Below are 21,779 nucleotides of genomic sequence, written 5' to 3' on the forward strand. Positions count from 1 at the left end.
GTTTTGACCCTCCTGGAGCCCTAAATTCATAGTTTTTCTCTTTTTATTTAATCTCCATGGTACACTCCTTTGGGAGATAAGGGATCTAAGTCAGGACCTGATAAGTTACCTTTTCTTTGTTAAATTTTGGGTGTCAGATTTTTTTTTCCTGTGATGAGACTGTAGGCAACATGGAAAATTGTTACCAGAAATGTGGGGCCACTGGTGAGAAAGTACCTTACCATATGGTTAAGAAACCTTTTAAACTGAGTTGCAGCACCAATCTTGAACACTCTGAAAAACATTAGCCAAACTAAACCTCTTCACTTTTAATTTATGAGTGTTGGGTACTTTGTTCCAGTCATAGTGACTTGTCATTTAAAGATCCTATCAATGGATCACTGGATAAAAAGTAAAGTAATCCTAACTTAAGAATCTGAAATTCCAGATGTAGAGAGAAAAAGAATGAGTGAAAGTGGAAAATATAGAAAGAAAGATTATTAAATTCCATTGTGTTAGTTTTACCATTTTTGTATACTTGATAAATTTCACCTGTTGTGAGCATGTATGCATGCATGCATGTGTGAGCAGCACCATGTTTATTCCTATGTGATGTCTCAGATCATCCACACATTCAGCCAATTAGATGCCAGAACCGTTTACCTATTTTTCCTGGTAACTAAAACTACTGTCCTTGTACTACTACTACTTCTTCTTCTTCTTCTTCTTCTTCTTCTTCTTCTTCTTCTTCTTCTTCTTCTTCTTCTTCTTCTTCTTCTTCTTCTTTGTACCAGGGATCGAATTCATGACCTTCCGCTTGCCAGGCAGGTGCTTATGCCATTGAGGTGAATTCGCAGCTGTCCTTGCACTTCTTGGGAAGAGGGGACAAAATTGTTGCCAGTTGAAAATGACTAGGTTAATGATCGTTTCATGGAGGGAGACCAACAGAGAGAGAGAGAGACAGAGAGAGAAAAGCATTAGAAATAGGTAGGGGGTAATGGAGATCCTAATTAATGCCTCCCTAAGGGCCATATTGTGGAGAATTCAGAAACTCACACTTGTCTTCAGATGCAGATGCAGTGCTCCCTGACTTCTTGGTCCAGCTGTGTGTACATGTGATGCATCTCATCTAGTACTGTCCATACAGCCTAGATGAGGAGAGATATTTCTAGAATAATTTAAAGATTCAGGTTTTGTGAAAACTCATTCTTAGAAAATGCCTTAATGATTGCAATTAATGTTTCCTTAGGAATCTGATCCAGAGAACTGGTCAGGCAACGTGTGGCCCAGCAGTTATAACTGCGCAGTCTCCAGGGGATGCAGCATCTTACTGCCCCCTGCACATACTCAACCATGTATATTCAGTCAGCTACTGATATCGGGCAGCACTCATCCGAGGTGATTTTAAGCTGGGTATATGGCTGTCTTATTTAACCTCTCAGTAAGGATGTGCCCTAGCCCTGTTAGTCTTCTGTCATGTGAGTTTCCTGTGCTTGCCAAAGCAAATTTCTATGAGCTTGGTGGGTAAACTATACATGTGTATATATATATATATATATATATATATATATATATATAACTGTCACTTATTATTTGAGAAGGTTATCATCATTTGTCTTAATGCAAATACAACTTAAACTTAGATAAAATGTTGGTTCTGCATCTTGTTTTTTTAATGCATCAACAACAATGAAAAACATATGAAAAATAGAGAATATTGAAATTTTACTTTAGTATAGTAAAACACAGTGTTATTAATCTCCTTCAAAAAATTCTCCCATTTTGAAAAGCAATAATGGAAGCTAAATTTTTTGAGTTGATTTAGGAGGTCTAGGTAGCAAGGACACTGTAACTACAGAGATTCAAGAGAAAGGACTTCCAAAAGTGTTTTAGAAAATGCAAACATAGTGGGATAATTGTGTTCAAGTCAAAGCAGGGAATGCTTTGAGTAATGTTAATGAAAATGTGTTTTTATTTTAATTTTTAATCTAAATATTTGAGGTGTTTTCTATCACACCTTGTATAGCTGGTCTAATAATTTCACTTCTTTGCATCTGTGAATTCATTCAGGATAAATGAATAAAACAAAGATGTGCATAAGAGTAGAGCTTTATATAACGGGAAACAATGTATACATGTATTAATACAAGAAGTTTTATCAAACTGTGAATTCCCATAATGGGAAAACAACAAGGAAGAAAAAGAGAAAATGAACTAGTATCACATACAGCAGAATTTTCAAAAATACTTAATAGTGTAACAGAAGCCATACACATTTATTTGAAGTTTAAGATGATTTAACTATTAAGACATAAAGTGTACACAGGTATTCACTACACATGTGTTAACTTTCAGAACTAAGGGGAATGCTCAGGTATATGGGTGAGATCATTTAAATAGTTCAATTCAGACAAATTTATTATACAACTCATAATTAAAAATACCATAAGTATTTAATTTTTTAGAAATTTGTGTAAAAGACACATTGTTAATAATCCCTCTCAATGTACTCCCTTTTCTGGAAGACACTTATCCCCACACTCCTGCCTTTTCTGACCCCAAAGGCCTAAAGAGGAAAAATGAGTATTTGCTGTGACAAATGCCAAAAGTTTTTCATATTTTCTGAGTGATTGTCACCGTGAAAGAAATACAGGAGGAGCAAATAAAGAAATTATGTAACTATTGCTAATCCCAGTAGTTGAAACTGCCATGATCAACTCAGTTCTTGCCAAACTCCGAGCACAGATAAAAACTGTGTGAGTTGCTTTTCACTTGCAATCTACAGCAGTTCAGATGAGAGTGTAATTACAGTGACCCAAAGATGATATCTTTTTTCATTTTAATTAGTTCATGTTTGTGATAAGTAATTGTTCCATTCATTTTGGAAAATCAGTACATGCGTGTATTGTATCTTGATCATTTCTGATCTGCATTCTCTCTGTTTTCCAGCCTTTCTGTTTCATCTTGCCATAATCCCCTCATATCCAAAAAATCTGCCTCTCTGGTTTCTTACCATCCTCCTTTATTTACTCCTTAAGTTATTTAGATCTTTGGTGTTTTATATAAGAGAACCTATGTGATATTTAGTTTTCTGTGCCTGGCTTGTAGTCTCAAAATCCATCCATTTTGTTGCAAATGATGTATTTTCAAAGATGAAAATGGATTTTTTTAGCCTTTATCTTCCTTTGATAACTTTGCTCAAGTTCAACTTTCCCCACTATATAGCTTTTAAAGGAAATTTTTTGTGATCCATGCACTATTAGAATATAAAACGTGTCTGAGATGCTCAGCTCTACCGACAAAAGTGAAGTCTGAGAACACCTGGAGGACTCCACAAATGTCTCAGACAGGAAAGACACCTTATTTATTTATTTATTTATTTAGAGACAGGGTCTTGTGATATAGTTGGGGCTAGATTTGAAGTCACTATGTAGCCCAGGCTGGCCTCGAGCTCATGGTGATCCTCCTGCCTCAACCTCCCAAGTGCTGGAATTACAGGTGTGCCCCACCATACTTGGCAAGATTTTCTTGAATTAAGAGAATTCGTTTTCTTGCTTGAATGACTTAACCTGCCATATTTTCAGCTTGTCACTTTGAGCAAGGTTTGTCAAATTATTTCTTCATCTATAAAATTTTCCTCAGATATAAATTTTTTCCTGTTTTTTCCTCAGATATAAATTTAACCTTATCTCATCATGGAAGCACATCTTAAAGCAGTATTTGATAATTTAATATTTGGCAATTTATTTTATTAAATAAAATGTACATATTTTATTTAGAAATTTATGAGGTATTTATAATATTTCTCTCCATAATAGAATATAAATGTTTATCCTGATAATTTTTTATGAATATTATTTTGCAAGGCATAAATGATGCTAGTTTGTCCATTACAGCTATCTAACTAAAATATGTGATCAATATTATATTCATATGCATATATTTGTATAATAGATGCATGCAATTTTAAAATAAATGAAAGCTCACAAACTTCCTAGAGTTCTTTGTGTCACATAAATTCTGGCATTCTTTTTAAATTATAAATTCTGTCAGTCAAAGAAAATAAACAGAGATACATTGTTAGTGTTATTATACCAAAATTACAGGACATTCAGTACAAATGGTAATTGCAAAAGAGAACAGTTTCTATAATTCTAATTACCTGAATATTTTTGCCTTTGTGATAAAGCTCTTTCTTCTCATTCACAAAAAATCATTTCAGAAAATGAATTGGGTCTTCATTAATAAATAATTAGCATTTTATCTCTGCTTTGCCTGAAAGCAATAGTAGGCATACCTTTCTCATGCTGTTAATTTATTGTTCAGCAAACAGATTTTTCATGTGTAACTTTTGTCACTCAAGTTTATGATTGGATATAGTTTGCCTGCCTCCCTATTTCTTGGTTATTGATAATGCAAATCAAAGTCATGAGTGATCAATGGCCTGACAGAAGACACTGCTTTGGAAAACCATAGTAGCATGAACATAACTGTTGAGAGTTGTTGTATCAAGCATTTCTCTTCTAATTAGGAAGACAAACAGAGCTGAGAATATGCTGCTTCATCAAGTTTTACTTGCAAAGCATTCCCAAAATGAACTTTGGAAAAGAACTCCATAAATTTTGTCAAGAAAGAAGATACAAAACATCATTTCCCTTACTATAGTGAACTAAGTGAAATAAATACTACATAAAAAACTTAATTTTTATTTAATTACATATATTTTAAACTTACAAATCAAACTTTAGAAGTATAAGTGATTTTATTTGACAACAGATGAGCCCAGTATGTGAGTCTGTAGTATAAAATTTTGACCAGTTTCTCCAAGGTTATCTAAAAGTGACATCAGATCACTTGAAATGTGTTTTAGTTTTCACTGAGCTTCTGGCTTCTAGATAGATCCTTGTCCATGGAAAGCATTCAGTAAAAAATATACTTAATTAAATCACCCGAGGAAAATAATTTTACAGGTGAGTGTCATTAGTTCTTTCACATTTGTTTCAATCAGTCATTTCTGTTCAGAGAAACTAGTGGCATCTTGGAAAGGTTACTTAATTAGAGAAACAGAACCTGAAACAATATTCAAGTGAGCACTTCTCTGTCCCAGAAACAACAGCAGTGGAGAAAAGGAAGGTGGAAAAGCTGCAGTCCAATTCATTGGAGACCTCTGAGTGCAGATTAGACAGCACAGACAAATAATCCCTGCCCTTCTTCGGTTAAAAACACCTGACTGCCAAAACTAAGTGCAGATACTATTGTGGAAATTCTTTTAAAAATTTAATTACGTTTATTGGTAAAATGTAGATGTACACTCTGGAAATACTTGAATGTCTCAAAAATAATTTCCTATTCAGTATTGGACCCTAATAATTCTTGAGTATGTTGCATAAGACCAATTTCTATAAAAGTTTGTTTGATTTACTTAATAGCCTAAAAAAGGAACTAGAACTCATCACCTCATTAGGAAAATTTTTCATGCAAATTTCACATAATTCTTTAGACAACTTATAGAAGTGGTAAAAGTCATGGTACCTAATGATACTTCAGGACTCAAAGTAGAAATTATTTTCATCTTATATTTCATGTAACTACTTTTAGTAGCAATTCCTTGTTAATATAATATTTTGTATTATGTGTTATATCTTATTTGTTCTGTAATTTTTTATATTACGGTTCTATTATCATTTCCTTTTGTCTCATATCATCATTTTCCAAGGAAGTAAATCAATAAGTAAACTATAAGTTGATTAGTATTTGTCTCTGGACTTTCATTATGCCATGAAAATGATTTTAATGACATAAATAGAGAGCTATTTAGAAAGTTTATGTTTCTGACAAAGCTTTTGTGTAAAAATACCTTTATGTAACTGAAAGTATTCAACATCCACACAGTGAAAGAATTCACAATAGTTACCAAGTTTAATTTTATATTACTTCTTAAAAGAGAAATGAATTTCCCGGGACAAAGTGTGATTGCTGAATCACTAGAAACTTAGACATGCTGGACATACTTAGTGCATACAGACGCATTTTTGTCTGAGAGAAAGTGAAGTGGGACAGAGCAAATGCATCGCAGAAGGATCCAGTGGACAGTGGTGTGAGGATGGACACCCAGTGCACACTGGTCATAGTTGGTCTTGCCTTTGTAACTGAAAGGCAACACAAGACACAGGAAAAGACCGACATGTTTTTTTTTTTTTTTTTTTTTTTTTTTATTATGGACCCTGTCACTTTGAGGTCTTTAAATAAATTCTAATTGTTTCTTAGCCTTCAATCATCTTTCAGCTTTGTCATACAATTTACTACCATGAATCCAAGAGAGCTACTCCTCTCTCTCTCTCTCTTTCTCTCTGTCTTTTTTATCTATCTCTCTTCCACTTTGACAAAACAGAATAAACCGTTAAACCAAAAAATAAGGAATATCTTCTTTTTCCTCCCTGAACAAAGTAATAGAGGTTTATGAGTTTTCCTGGATGCTATGTAACTGACACGAAGAAACATCCTTGGAATAATAATAATAATAAAGTTCCCTGTCCAATCCAAAGTGTAGGAATAGGAATATGTACAAACACAATCTGAATTTCTTTTATATGACATAATAGCCTTAGAAAGTACCTATCAATGCCATCCTACTTTCTTTTTTTCATTAAAGAAAGCATTTATTAATTTTATATCAATGGCCATTGATTTAATTATTTGGATTTTATGTCATACTATGCCTGACATGTGAAACACGCTGTGCTAATAAAGACAATTTAGTTGTAATTATAAAGTAATGATTTTTTTAAAAAAAGAATATTTATATTCTCTATCCATTAATGATGTATTTCAATGTCTGAATGTACTGGTATATGTTCGTATTGCTTGTTGTTTCTTGAATAAATGTTCTATTATTGTCCCTTCTTGGGCAAAAATTATTATACCTCAAACTAATATTTATAAAAAATTTCATGCTAATACAACTAACCAGATTGAAGTTTCAGACTTTTGGCCAATAATAACCTCTGTATTATGTCACTTATGGTGTCCATATAACTAACATTAATATTATTTATTAGTGCATGTATGACACATACTAAGATAGTGTAATATATTTAAATGAAATGTTCTGGAAATTTTTGGAATAATTTTTTTTCATGAAAACAATTGTATTTAAACATGATTTATGTCCAATTCTATTTTTAAAGTTGTTTTACAGAAAATGTCTCATTGTAAAACAATAATTTTAGAGCACTTTAGTAATGCACTACCACATTCCAAAATTTACTGATTTGTCCACATGTGTGGCATTTATTTAGACACAAAATATTGTCATTAAATTTACATATTTTATATAATATATGCTGAGATTGATTATGTCCTGTGAATCCAATCATTTTCACAGTTGTCTCATTCTCATATTCTAAACATTGGGTTTTGTTTTTGACTCAGGTACATAAGAAATATATTGTCTTAAATAATGCACATTTTTATACATTTTATTTTTGTTTTATTTATGTTAATAGCAACATTTGGATTTAAACTTTAGGTAAAGAGTTACAGCAATATGAGCCCACTAAAATGTCTGGCTTCCTAGTTACAATTCTGTATCCATTCCTTTGTCAACCTCAGGATATGACTCTGCTCTAACTTTTGGTATTTTCTCCTGAAAACAGAAAAATCCATCAGTATATAATTATACAATCAGTAGTATTTTTCTCCAAATTTAATGTCTGTGGCTTTTTTCTTTATTTAAGAGGAAAAAGAGAAAAACACAAAACAAAACAAAGCGGTGTAAGGGTACACGTAATACAGAACTACAAAAAAAAAAAAAAATAACAGTAAGAAATCACCTGTTAATAGATTACATATTATCATCTTGAAAATAGTTGCTCAAATCACAGTATCAAAGAATACAAGGTAGACATTTAAACAGGGAGACTGCAAACAGCTGTGTTCAATGATCCAAAAACATTGATATAGTCAGCTATTTAACACCCCTAAACACACTTGCTGTTATATCCGTTAGAGCTCTTTTTCTATTTTTTTCCCGCTCTTTTTTACAATAAAATTTACACATTTTGGATTTTATTACTCCTTAGTGCTTATTACTTTTTTGGGGGGGAGAGAATACAGTCAAATATGGCAAAACAAAGCTGTCAGTCAAAAACAAGGATAGACATAGCACATGGTGTAGAACAGAGTACAAGGTTATCAACAATGGTTATCAACGTTGTCTCTTGTTTCCTTAAAAAGAATTGTCTATCTCATTAGATATTATAAAGTTGGACAAAACAGTAGAGAACAAGACCAATAAAACTTAGGCATTGTAAACATTACAGGACTTCCAAAGAAGACAATAGTCAAACCAGAATGGGTATCTTAGTGAATCTTATTGTCTTCAAAGTAGTTGCCTATATCCTCAAACTTGATACTATCATACAGAATGAAACAGAGTCTAATCAGTCAAAACAAGATCGTGGGAGTATTACAGGACTTCAAAACAAGTTAATAGGAAATCAAAAAGAGTTACTATTTATACATCCTACTTTTTAAAATTTTTTCTTTAATTAAGACAAACATAAGAAATGACTAAATAATTTTTTTAAAAGAATAAGGGGGAGATTGAGATAAAACAGGACATAACAATATAACAATAGAGGTCAAAGCATGACTGTTTCAGCAACCTAGTACTTCACCACCATATAACCCGACTTAATAGTAGTTACCATAGTGTCTGTCTTTTTCCTTGAAATATTTGGATAAAACTTCATATTTCTAGCTTCAAATATTTCCATATCAAGAAGCCCAGAATAAAGCCTTTCTAATTAATGAGTGAAAACTTTATAAGGCTTCAAGGCCACCTAATGGGGAATCATGATTACCACATATTTTTATATATTTGAATCATTACTTACATTAGGGAAACTATTTGGTATTCACACATGCGAGATTGATTTATTTCACTTATAAGTATGGTCTCAAGCTGCGCCCATTTATTGATAAATATCTCAATGTGATCCTTCTTTATAGCTGAATAATACTCCATTGTATAGAAATACCACAACTTTTTTATCCATTCCTCAGTTGATGGACACTTGGGTTGTTTCCAAGATCTGGCGATTACAAATTGTGCTGCTATAAACATAGGTGCACATATATCACTGTGGTATGATGCTTTCAGTTCTTCTGGGAATATGCCTAGAAGTGGAATAGCTGGAATAAATGGGATTTCTAATCCCAACTTTTTGAGAAATCTCCAGACAGATCTCCACAAAGGCTGTACCAGTCTACACTCCCACCAGCAGTGCAGGAGAGTTCCTTTTTCCCCACAGCCTCTCCAGCATTTGTTGTTGGTTTTCTTGATCCTGGCCATTCTTTCAGGAGTGAGATGGTATCCCAGTGTGGTTTTAATTTGCATTTCTCTAATGACCAATGATGATGAGCATTTTTTCATGTATTTATTTGCCATTTGCATTTCTTCATCTGAGAATTGCGTATTCATCTCAGATGCCCATTTTTGGATTGGATCTTTGAATTTTTGGAGGTCTGAGTTTCTTTAATTCTTTATATGTTTTAGACAAGAGGCCCTTGTCTGAGAGAGAGTTCACTAAAATCTTTTCCCAGTTTGTGGGTTTTCTTTTCACTATGCTGGAGATTTCTTTTATATCTGTGGCTTTTAATTTATCTTATAATTTGAAAAGCTAAAATTTCATTTTACATTTTGGCTTTTATTTCACTGACTTTACATTGAAATTTTGGGTTCTTTTGAACTAATTTTTCCATTATTTCCATCTAAAAAAATAGTTTAGATTCACATTCTGGAACATATTTACAAACAGACACCACTTATGCCTTAACTGTTTTACTTAATTATTAAATATATTTCCTCCTCAAATTAAGAGTCAAACCCGGGAGTCAGATACATGTGAAAGGTTCTAGTTCTCTGTGATAAATGCAGTTTTTGAGATATTTCCAGGCCCAGTTTCTGGTCTTCTGACACAGCAGAGTGCAAAGGGCTTATTCTCCTGTCCTGCACTGGTATCTTCAACTCCACCTCCATCAAGACCATGCAATTGTCAATCCCCTCTCTGACTCTGCTCCAATCCCTATGGAGTCCAGCTGTTCCAGGTTCCATCCACGTAATTTAAAGGATAAACATCCTATGATACTATGTCTTTAAAAAAGGGGGAGATTTTTCAGAAACACTACCCATACAAAAAGAAAAGTAGTTTAATTGTCTATGCATTTGTATTTGTGAATCTGGTGTCCAGAAAATGGAGAAGAACATGAAGTTTGTCTAACTAACTCTCCTGAGAGCAGTTTCCTTTTGATTTTGGAAGGATATTGTTGTGTCTGGCTGCAATTCTAGATGTTCCTGGGTGGGAAGGATGGCAAAACGATGAGAAAATAAAGAAAAGATAGAAAGCCTAAGGTCAGGTGGATCCCTCTCTCCTGATGGGAGGAAAGGAACTGCTCAACCACGGTAGGATATTTATTTATACATTTTGCAGATGAAGTCACATGACATCCTTTTGCCTAGCAACCCATTGTGAGGATGGGTTGGGGGCTGTGTGGTCTCTGGGCTGGAACAGTTTGTTTGCCAGGGATGCTCATTTTTCTCTGATTGGGCTTGCTCCAGCCTCACACATTCAGTCAATCTCCAGCATCAGCCACTCTTTGTATCTCCTTCTTTTTGGTTTTGTAGCTGTAAGCAATGAATGATTAGTTGAAGGTGGAAGGAACTCTGTGAACAATATGGAAGACTCTAAACAATTTTTGTAATTATGCTTTTCTGCTGGATGTTTAGAGATCAAGTTAAAGTGAGATCTTTATTAATTAAAATAAAATCTTTGCTATCAAGGTCAGTTGAGTTTCTTCAGGAATTGCCTTGGAACTATGTATAATACTTCTGTCAATGTCAGCCATCTGGAAGAGTCACGGTCATTGCTTGTCCAGGTTGCTTGAAGTGAAAGTTTAGGAGATATTTTTTTCTTGGTGGCTCTCCTTAGGCTTACTACACACCACAAATCACTTTCCTCTGTGGTCTTACAGTCTCATTAATCAGAAGATAAGGGATTTACCAAGTATTGTTGTCCCAGCAGAGGTTCTCCTATGTTCTGGGTCCTCACTGACCTCTAAAAGTTAGAGTGAAAATACTGGCTATTCTCTTAGCCCATCTAATTTTTGGTTCTCTAAACTTTTTGGACATCCAGAAGAAAAGCTTACATTACACTGCAATGGAAGCAGAAAGCTTAATATTACTGTCTTATCTATCAAGAATCTCAGATTGTAAAATGGAACTGTTATTTCTAACAACCATGGATATTTTAACATTTGACTCCTTATAGTATGTTAACAAATGGTTACATATTTTACACAGAAAATTAGAAATAAAAACAATACATAATATGGTAGCATGATAATCCTGATAACTTTTATAACATATCTGATTTGTCATTTTTATCATAAAATACCTCTTTTATTCAATCATCTCTATATAATAAATAAGGTTTTATTTAACTTATTGACTTAGAGTGGAATGTACATCTCACAAGTTTTGTTAAAGGCAGGGATCTGACTCTAAGAGAAAAGTCTATCATAAATAATCCCTGTTTTACATTTTGGAAGGCCTATATATCTAGAGGCATGAAAACATTTAATATACCATGAGGTTAATAATCAATTGTCATAGCATATGAAAACCTTTATATCAGAGCATCTTTAAATGAAAAACTTTATTCTCTAGAAAATTTAATCTTTTGATGATTATCACATGAACATATCACAATAATATATTTTAATAACTTTTATTGGTGTGTTTTCCATAATGCTATGGAAATCACTGGGGCCTCCTATCAATGAAAAAGTACTGGTTAGTGTTATTGGAAACCCTTTCTTATTCATCAATTGAAGTCCTGTCAAAAATCTACCCCACAACACAAATGCATCTTAGTTTAATTATAGTAATAAATTTTGGTGACTTATGAATACCCAAGAACAAATGTAACACATTATTTTGAACAAGAGAAACTCTCAAGTCAGAGTAAACAACAGTATACATCGCATTTACATACCTATGTTTCACATCATTTTGACCAGCTGGCAACCCAGGTGGAAGCATGTTTTTTTTTTAATTCTTAAACCAAATTAAACTTTGATCAAATGATCCAAAATGCAAAAGAAAAAAAAATAAAACAAAGAGAAAAAATTGTTAAGCTCAAACAAAGAACTGCTGCTTATAGATATAACAAACAGACAAGCAAGGACACAGCTTAACAGACTGTACAGACAAATATCTTTACAAATCAGAGTGCACTCAAATATGTTTTTGACCAAATTTTATTATAACTGCTTTTAACAATTTTAGCTGTTAATAATTATAAATAGATTAGTCAGATTTTGTTGTGGGTCAATTAGCAGAGATCTCTTGTAAGAATTTGGAAAGGACAAAATCTTATCTATAATATATATATATATATATATATATATATATATATATATATACATACATATATATACATGCATACATACATATACACACATATTTATTTGTATTTTATCTTAATACTACTAATAAATTTTGTGTATTTTTTATGTAACTTTTAGTTTAGTTGTTTCTTTATACTCTTGTCACCTATTTCGACCTTTGCTTTTTGTTTTTGGTTACCATCTCCTGAACATTCTGGGTCACTTTCTTTATTTGGCCACAGGTCAATGTTAGCCCTATTTTTATCTGTCTGTTGCGGCATGGATCTGAGACTTTACTGTCATAGGACCAAGCATCAACTTTTTGAGTGGTGAAATCAATTGTTTTTTTTTTTTTTTTTTTTTTTTTTTTTTGAGAGTTGGGCAGGTCTGAATCCTTGATACACTGGACAGCATACTCTGGTATCCAGAGAAGCCATTCAGCATTTCCTGGAAAAACACAAGCACACTCTCACCCCTGTATTAGCAGTGGATTGGGTGCTTTCATTGTCTAGTACTGGGTAGTTTCATTGTCTAGTATGAAGTTCCTTTGAAAGGACCCTTTCTAGCCTTTATCTGATTGAATTATCTTTCTGCTACTGTACTTTTATCTTTATTAGAATTTAGGAAGGTAGTAGCATACACTGACAATGCACTTCTCCCTCTTTTTGCACACTAAATGAAAAGCATTGCTTTGTCATTCTATATCTGCATTTAACAAATATTTTAATATCCCATGGATTTTCTCAAGATGCTACCAGCTACTTGTCACTTCATATTTTTCAAATTTTTAAAAGATATTAATTTTTTAATTTTAGAGATAATAAAATCCAACAAAATAAAAAAAAAACAATTAAAGCAAAGCAGCAAAATTGGTACAGAACTTTGAAGCAGGATACTAGCAACAATAGCTACCACAATATATCTTCTTATCTTCACAAATAGTTGTCCATTCCATCAGGCACAGCAAAATCAAACCAAAAGCAAAACAGAATAAAACCAATCAAAATGTAATATTGAATAAAGCAAAACAATTACTCAGAACAAAACAAAGCAGTGAGAACAATACTGCATTTCAAGAGAAGACAGAAGGGAATTCCCCATATTTGCTATACTGCATACTGTCATCCTCCTAAGAGATGCTCAGACCACTGGTCCCAGGCCTACATAATCAACCAAACAATGCAAGCATTTACTTGCTTTTTGTACCTTAGTTTCTATCAACTCAGCCTGTCCTCCAACCAGTAGTTGCTTAGTTGGGGGGGAAGAGTGGTGCGGGGTTGATTCTCAGCCCCCGTGCTGGTAGGCTAAGGGAAGGTGTTATAAAGCCCTAAAATATGTTGTGTGTATTACTCCAGTTTATTTTCTAGTGCTTGATTTATTCAATACCTGCTTTACTCTGTAGAACCTCTGAACTTTTTCATGCTAGATTTCTCATGACTAGATTATTAGCTCTTTTAAATGCCAGAATTTCTGAATACACTGGAAACACTGAATAAACATTTGTTGAATAAGCTAAAAAATCAATATAAAAGAATTAAAGACTAAAATTTTAAGCTTTTGCATCCTTTTATTCCCCTTTATATAGATGCTCAGACATCTTGCACTGAAACTTGTGAGTTGAGTGTTAAGTTTCTATACATTCAGGGAAGTTGCTCAGAGCTACAAAACAGGACATAAATGAGTCTTGTAATGTATAAGTGAACAATTGCAGGGCAGGGTATAGTCAAAAAAGTTCTGATCCGCAGACAGAATGTATGATGTGAAAACCTTAAATTTGTGCATTATATTATTCCTGGCTTTTTCCAAAGACAGTTACATTCTAAATTCTGATCACATCCTCTTTCTACTAGTTACATAGAGTTAGGTAGCAAGACACAACTGCACTGGTGAATATGTAGTGCATCCTTCATTTCCATTAGTAAGAATAAAGAGCATATTTTTCTTCTCAGATTCAGATAATTTAATGCTTATTCTTAGATCATGCCCTGTCAGGAAAAAAAAAAAAAAAAAAAAGACAAAAAGAAGAGCTCAGGCAAATTCAGGAGACTGGAGAAAAATGGTTTTTTCATGGATTTGTCCTAGGTCTGAGATTATGTCACAGTCCCTTCTCATCCTGTAATTAAAGTCCACAATTATGTTTTCAACTTAATTCATTCTTTGTAGAATGCAATCTTAAAAAGGTGTTAGGAAATCAATCCAAATCTAACTTCCTGAAACTACCTTCAACTTTAAAGAATTTAATGTTTCTCCACCATATTCTCACACATTGATCAAATATAGAAGCCAGGAGGAAAGATTGATTTCAAATAACTGTTCTATTTTCTTTTGCAGGGTGGTGGTACTAAGGCCTCACACATGCAAGGCACTGCTCTGCCACTGAGCTATATCCCCCGACCAATTATTCCATTATTACATAGCCTTTGGAACACATGACACTGAGAAAAGGCCTTAAGTTCCCTAATGTCACCTCCATGAATGGTATCTCTCATCAAAGATTGCAGACTTTAGAAAATTCTATGATTTGCAAACCATTATCTACTGTAGGCTCTATTCACTGAGTCAAAGAAAGGATGGTGTTGGTATCTGTTAAAGCTTGGATTACAGATTTCAATATATTTTCTAAATGACTTAACCTATGAAGTAACCCTTTACAGTTCCTTTTTTTTTTTTTTTTTCAAATCCTCTAGCCAAATGGCCTGGCAAAGATCACTGTTGTGTTTACACTGCTTTCTGCCTCAACTTACAAATCAAATTATCTGGCAAACCACTTCACCTCCTCAGAAATTACTGTGGAATCAGTTGCAAAGGGTTTTATTCCCCAGTTAGATCCTATAGCACTATGGTTATTAGAATTACTATCCTGTTGATAAGTTATTCCAAACACACACAGATCACATGGTATCATTTTGTCCAGAAGGTCTAATTTTTTGTCCTTAGATGTAATTGCACTTATGTACCAAAACACAGTCCTGTGAAGCACTTCTATGATTCGATAATAAAATCTGTACCTGGAGTAAAATAAAGTAACACCAGCAGTACAAATGCACAAATGTATGTGTCTACTCCAAATTAAGTAATATTTTTTATTATTTTGAAAGTAGTAAAATACAACAGAACAAGATAAAGCCAATCGAGACAATGCAGTGAAATTGGTACAGAACTTCACAGCAGGTTACTGGGATAACAGTAATAGGTACCATAGTATATCTTGTTATCTTCACAATAACTTTCCTTTCAATCAGGTATAGAAAAATTAAACCAAATACAGAACATCATAAAACCTATCAAACAGAATATTGAACAGAGCAATACAATTAATCAAAATAAAGCAAACAGTGATAACATTATTTGCCTTCAAAGAGATGGTAAAAAGAAATCCCCCATATTTGGTATATTGCATACTGTCACCCTACCAAGAGATGCTCAGACCTCTGGCTCTCATTTGCTAAGAGGAGAAGAGATGTGTGATTCTCAGCCTGTGTGCTGGTAGGCTCACGGCTTCCTGCCAAGGAGGCAAGCAGGTTGCTTTGTTGGCCAGCATCCTCAGTTGCAACATGGAGCAGATCTCCGGAGATGCCGGTTGGCTCTCCTTGGGTCAACCGCCGCTCACTACATCTTCCAAAATTTCTATCCTCATACCTTGTATTCTCTTTGTATTTATGTACTTATGATTAAAAAATTGTCTTAGTCATTTTTCTCAGTGCTGAGACAATATACCTGACACCCACAACTTAAAGGGTGACACCTTTTTTTCATCTCAGCTTCTAAAGATTTCAGTCCACAGTCAGCTTGCTCTAAGGTAGTGCGGTATGGCAGAGTGGCATCACAGAGGAGAAACAGTTCACGGTAGGAAAGGCAGAAGGCAGTGAGCAAGAGCAAGAGCAGCAGCAGCAAGACTGCCTTTCTTTTTTATCTTACCTAGGCTGCAAGCTTTTGAGGTGGTGCCACTCATACCAAAGATGGAGCTTCTGTTTTCAGTAAATCCATGCAGCTATATACATAATGCTATGCTAATTCCAGTCAGTGGACAAACGTAGTGCCACACAACCTTGATCCCAATATCACACACCTTTGATTCAGAAAACTCTGTAAAGTTCCACCTGGAGTTCATGAGGATTTTATGGGGTCATCTAGACACAAGCCATAACATAAATCTTTCATTGTCATTTTAACGTGAGCTGAAAAGCAAACCAGTTTCTTTTGTTCTGTCTGCTATCTAATCAAATGCAATTCATTTCAATGGAAATCCTGGAATTTCTTGTTACTAGAAGACATATCCTCTTGACATGACTATATTTAGAATATTTTATCCATTAACATAGTCACGAAGTTTTTATAAATTCATGGAATGTTTCTAAATCCAACTGAAATATTTTATGAGCTATGAATGTGAATTTGGACATAGTATCTGAGAAATGATCTTTATGGTCACTCTTATGACATAAACAAGTAGTTACGTAAACCAAGGAAGAAGAAAACATAAGGTTCCTCAGGAATTATTGTTCATTTATTGATCTACTTGTCATTTTTAACAGTGAGGAGTAAGTTTGACATGATAAAAATGTTATACTTGGATTCATTATATAAAATTCATGCCAAATTTAAATTGTAATGTAGTTCATAAAATGATGTTAAACATATAGGTCTGAACATTTTCCAGAACTGATATATAAAGGTCATTTTTTCTGTCTCTTGTTAACTGCTTAGATGATACTTATATGACCCTTGTCTCCTTTACAAGTTCTCATTTTTTGATTCATTTCTTAAATCATGTATATTCTGATATTCAACATACCAGTTGAGTTTCTTTTACAGTAATTTAACAGAGATATTTAAATTCAAAATAACATGACCTTTTATATAGAAATTATATAGAAATTTTATATAGAAATTAAAACTATGAATTTTCTATATCACTGTCACATAGACAATTTTGAAATAAAACTTGAAATCAGGTGGTGTGTCAATAGAAATGAGGTAGTAAACTAATATTTTATTCTATATCTGTGGTAAGTTTTGAGACATCATGATAATTGTGGATGATGAAATATACATTAAAAGCATCTATAAATTTTGCGAAATTGTCAAAACATTTTGTTTCCCGAAAATCATTTCGGGTACATTAAGCTATATCTTTGAAGACCCTTCCTGCAATACTGTTTAATTCTAGTGTTTATTTAACTTGAAGTCTAAGGATGATAACTTTAATTACATGAACTTTTTTTATACAGCTTACTGCATTTTGGAAGTAGTGTGTGTGCGTGTGTGTGTGTGTGTGTGTGTGTGTGTGTGTGTCTAAAACAGGAATCTCTGATGGTTCTTTACCATTGCTGACAGCTAACATTACTGAACTCTGCCAATTGGGTCTGTGTTACCATCTGTCACTTGGGGAATTTGCTGTCAATTAGCACTTGTACAAACCTACAAAAGTTACCAGGAAAATAACGAAAGTTGCTGTCATGAGAAAATTGAGCTAGGTATCAAGTTCTTTGGAAGTACATTTATTTCACAACCTCGCTGTGTCAAGCAGTGATAAATGCCCTTTTTACCTAGATAAGAAAGTGAAACTTGTCTCCTTAAAGAAACTTCTATGAAGTAGGTTATGTATTTTTAGCAACTCATCTATAAAAAGCTCTTTTTAAATATTTGTGCATTTATATGGACACAATTTAAATGTACACTGAATAAAACTTTACCATAATAAAAAAGCTAGGTTTGAAAATAACAAACCTATATTTAGAAAGTCTGATATAAAAATGTCTGGAATTCTATTTACCCTACTCTAATCTAAACTAATATATTGAGGTTATATTATTAAATATGAATGTAGTTTATAAATTATTTTTCTTTGTATGGTTGCATCTAAATGCTTTCATAATGTTCATTTTAGAAGATAATTTTCAATAAACTCTTGTCTATAAAAATATCATACCTTATTAAAATCTAAAGACACCTAAGTACATTTGTGGAGGCCTGTGAACAAAATCTTCTCAATTGCCTTATGGTTGGCTCAGTTTACCTGCAGACACTTATTATAAATTTTTAGGCTTTATACATAAAATTTAAGTTAGTTCTGGAGCTTTAAAACATTGCTCTGCTATTTGCTTTTACACAGCTGAAGAGAATGAGTAAATTAATAAAACACTGGACACTTATGTCTGTGTATCTTTATATGTAAGTATATACAAACATACAAATGCATATATACATACACACATATGTGTATGGCTGTGTTTATGTATATATATATATATATATATATGTATATATACATATGTATATATACATATATATATATATACTTGCATATTAATCTGCTACAATAATATGTTAGAAAAATAATGTGCTATAAAATGCATTGTTAAAAACAGAGCAACAGGATCCATTCAGGATTAGAATTATATGCACACTAATTAATGTATGAAAAATAATGAACACTTTGATATCAAATTGTAGCTTTGATCTAGCAATGCAATTACAATTTCTTGTATTTTTATGTCTCAGTCTTGGATCTCTAATCTACAATGAAAGAATGAAATATTCTAATGATGCTTGACAAAGAAATAGGTAGTATGTGTCTTGCTATACAATGATACCAGAGAAATACTTATTAAAAATTAGCTGAAGTTGAGAAAACTGTTTTACACATCTTGAAAACTTCTAAATCATGGTGTCCAAACTTTTGGATTGTCTCGGCCAAACTGACTAATGAAAAATTGTCTCAGGCCACAAAGAAAATATATAATATTGTTAATATTTAAAATAGCTAAATTTTTAATTTTGTATTATAGTATTAAAAATGACAGCCATTAAACATAAGATATGTGGCATATTTGACTTTTTTGTGTGAAACCAACAAATCAGTATCTGATTCAGTGGATGTAGTTGTGGTTGTCAGTGTGTTCTCAATGTGCTCCTTGGAAGGTTTTGCTCTGATTCGACTTTTCATGTTCTTCATCACTGAAAACAGTTCTTTAAAACTGGGCTTAGTGCCAAATGCAAGGTATCACTGTGAAGCAAGGGGCATTTTTCTCTGAAAAGTTAGGTCTTACAAAAGTGTAGCGAAGAGACTTGATTGATCTTTTGGTAGAGTTGCATGGCTGCAATTCTATATATTCCATAGGTTTAGAGATTTTGTATTTGTATTTGTAGCTATAATATGAAAAAATCACTTGATGCCTTCTGTGCTTCCTATAGCATAGATCTAAAAATCAGTTTTAAGTCTTATTTCATCAAACAGCAGAACAACTGCAAATTAATGATTATATAATAAAACTTAAATGTCTGCTAATAGCAAAAATGCCTGTCTCGACAGGCACCACATGTCAGTAAGTTGAAGGAAACAGCAAATCTTATAAGTATAATGAGCATCAATTTGCCTAAAGCTCCTTAGAAGCTTCTCCTGGGGAAAAAAATTGGTAATCTCTGCGTTACTTGCCAAATGGCACAAGCTCAGATGACATCTGACGCTCATAGGTTTTTTCAGCTGCTTACGACAGTGGTGCTCTCCTCTAGAAAATGTTCTGCTCTGCTTTCGTAATCTGCATTTGAGCCCTGCACAACAGAGTCATGAAACAGTAAAGTCACACAGCAGTAGCAAACGTTTAGAGTTGTGTGGGACCACATTATTAGTTGTGCAAGGCTACACGTGCTCTGTGGGCACAAGTTGGACATGACTATCCTGAAAGTACTACTATATTACAACCCAGTGAAATATTTTCATAATGAGATTAAGTCATCTTCCAATTCACAATATCTGCTGTACATTTGGATCTAATTTACTTGTTCAGAGTCTCACACTAGTGAGTCAGTATAACTTTAAACATGGGCATCTGATTTATTTCACTTATAACAATGGTCTCGAGTTGCATCCATTTACCTATAAAAGCCTTCAGTTTATCCTTAAAAAAAAAAAAAAAGACAAACTATGATGGGGAAAAGAAGAATACAAGAAAAGGGAAAAAATATGTATATGAAGATAGTTAAGATAGTTGTACAGCTAGTTTCTCTTCATTGAAAAAAAAAAGTTTTGTGTTAATATTGTATGGGCAAGATATCATACCTATATCTTGAATTCTAAAAAACTACTACAAAAACAACAATATCCAATGTAGTTATTGCAATCCAAAGCAGTTATTGCAACTGCTTGCTAACCTGCTTTGAAACTGTTTCATTGCTATTTTTATCTTTTTTCACTTTAAAATAAAAAAAGGGAGTAAGTCATCTGAATTATTGTAACTTTAGATTTTATAATGGGAGAAGAACTTAAAAATTATTCATTCTCATTACACACACATAATGAAATAAGCCCTTGAAATTCTTGACAAAGGAAAATTTAGTTATTTTCAATTTCTTGTTACAAATAGAATAATAAATCCTTTACAACTCCTTACATAATATTTAATATTTTGTTGTTGTCGAGCTTGACATCATTCAGACTATGATGCTGTTTTAGAATATATTTTTATGAGTCACTGGCTTGATGTGCATCTACTCTGCTCATTTCATGCCTGCAAATATTATGTTTGTAATAATAAAAAATAGTACTTAAACTGTCGTCCAGGTGAAGTTTTACGGAAATATAAAACTTTTGTCGAATCCCCACTTGGTGAATGGTACTATTGTTACAAAGTCAACTATGGTTTCCAGGAAAAATTTCTGAGGTAGGTTAGGAAAGTTTATACCAGTTACACTTGTGACATTTGATGAGCATATACTTTTCAAATTTTTCCAAGCAAACTTGAAATCTTATATATTTTTTCATATATCACAATCCTCCAGACTTATCCTCTATGACAGTCTTTTACATATCTATTCAATGTATGATACTAGAAAAAAAATTCTGATATTTTCAGGCCAAATTTATTTGAGAAAACATTTCAGAATACAATAACAAAACAGTTGCCTTCCATGTCAGCTTGAGATTCCCCCTCAATATTGTTAAAAATAACTCTTATTTATAAATGTTCTTTTGTGGTTTGAGTTTCTCACAATAGACACTCACTCCCAACCTCTTTATTCTAATGCAAATCAATACAACAATTATAAAAGATATTTTACTTGGCAAGGAAAAATTGCCTTAAAATTACAGAAATGTTTAAGATCAGATTATGTGTATGCCATTATTGTATGTCTTTCACTATCAGAATAATTGAGACAAAATTTTCTTTTTCATCTTATTTGGGTATTGAAGCAGTCACATAATGGAACATTGTTTTTGTCAGATGCATAAAACAGCAAATAAACTCATCATCTGTGAGGGAAAAATAATGTAACTTGAAGGATAAATGATTGATTAATTATTAATTTGTCAGTCTTCTTTCAAAGCAGCTTGGCAAGTTCCTTATATC

Source organism: Cavia porcellus, unplaced genomic scaffold (genome assembly GCF_034190915.1).
Source record: "Cavia porcellus strain 051 isolate PalLab524CR breed Dunkin Hartley unplaced genomic scaffold, mCavPor4.1 scaffold_1, whole genome shotgun sequence".
In the NCBI taxonomy this organism is placed as follows: domain Eukaryota; kingdom Metazoa; phylum Chordata; class Mammalia; order Rodentia; family Caviidae; genus Cavia; species Cavia porcellus.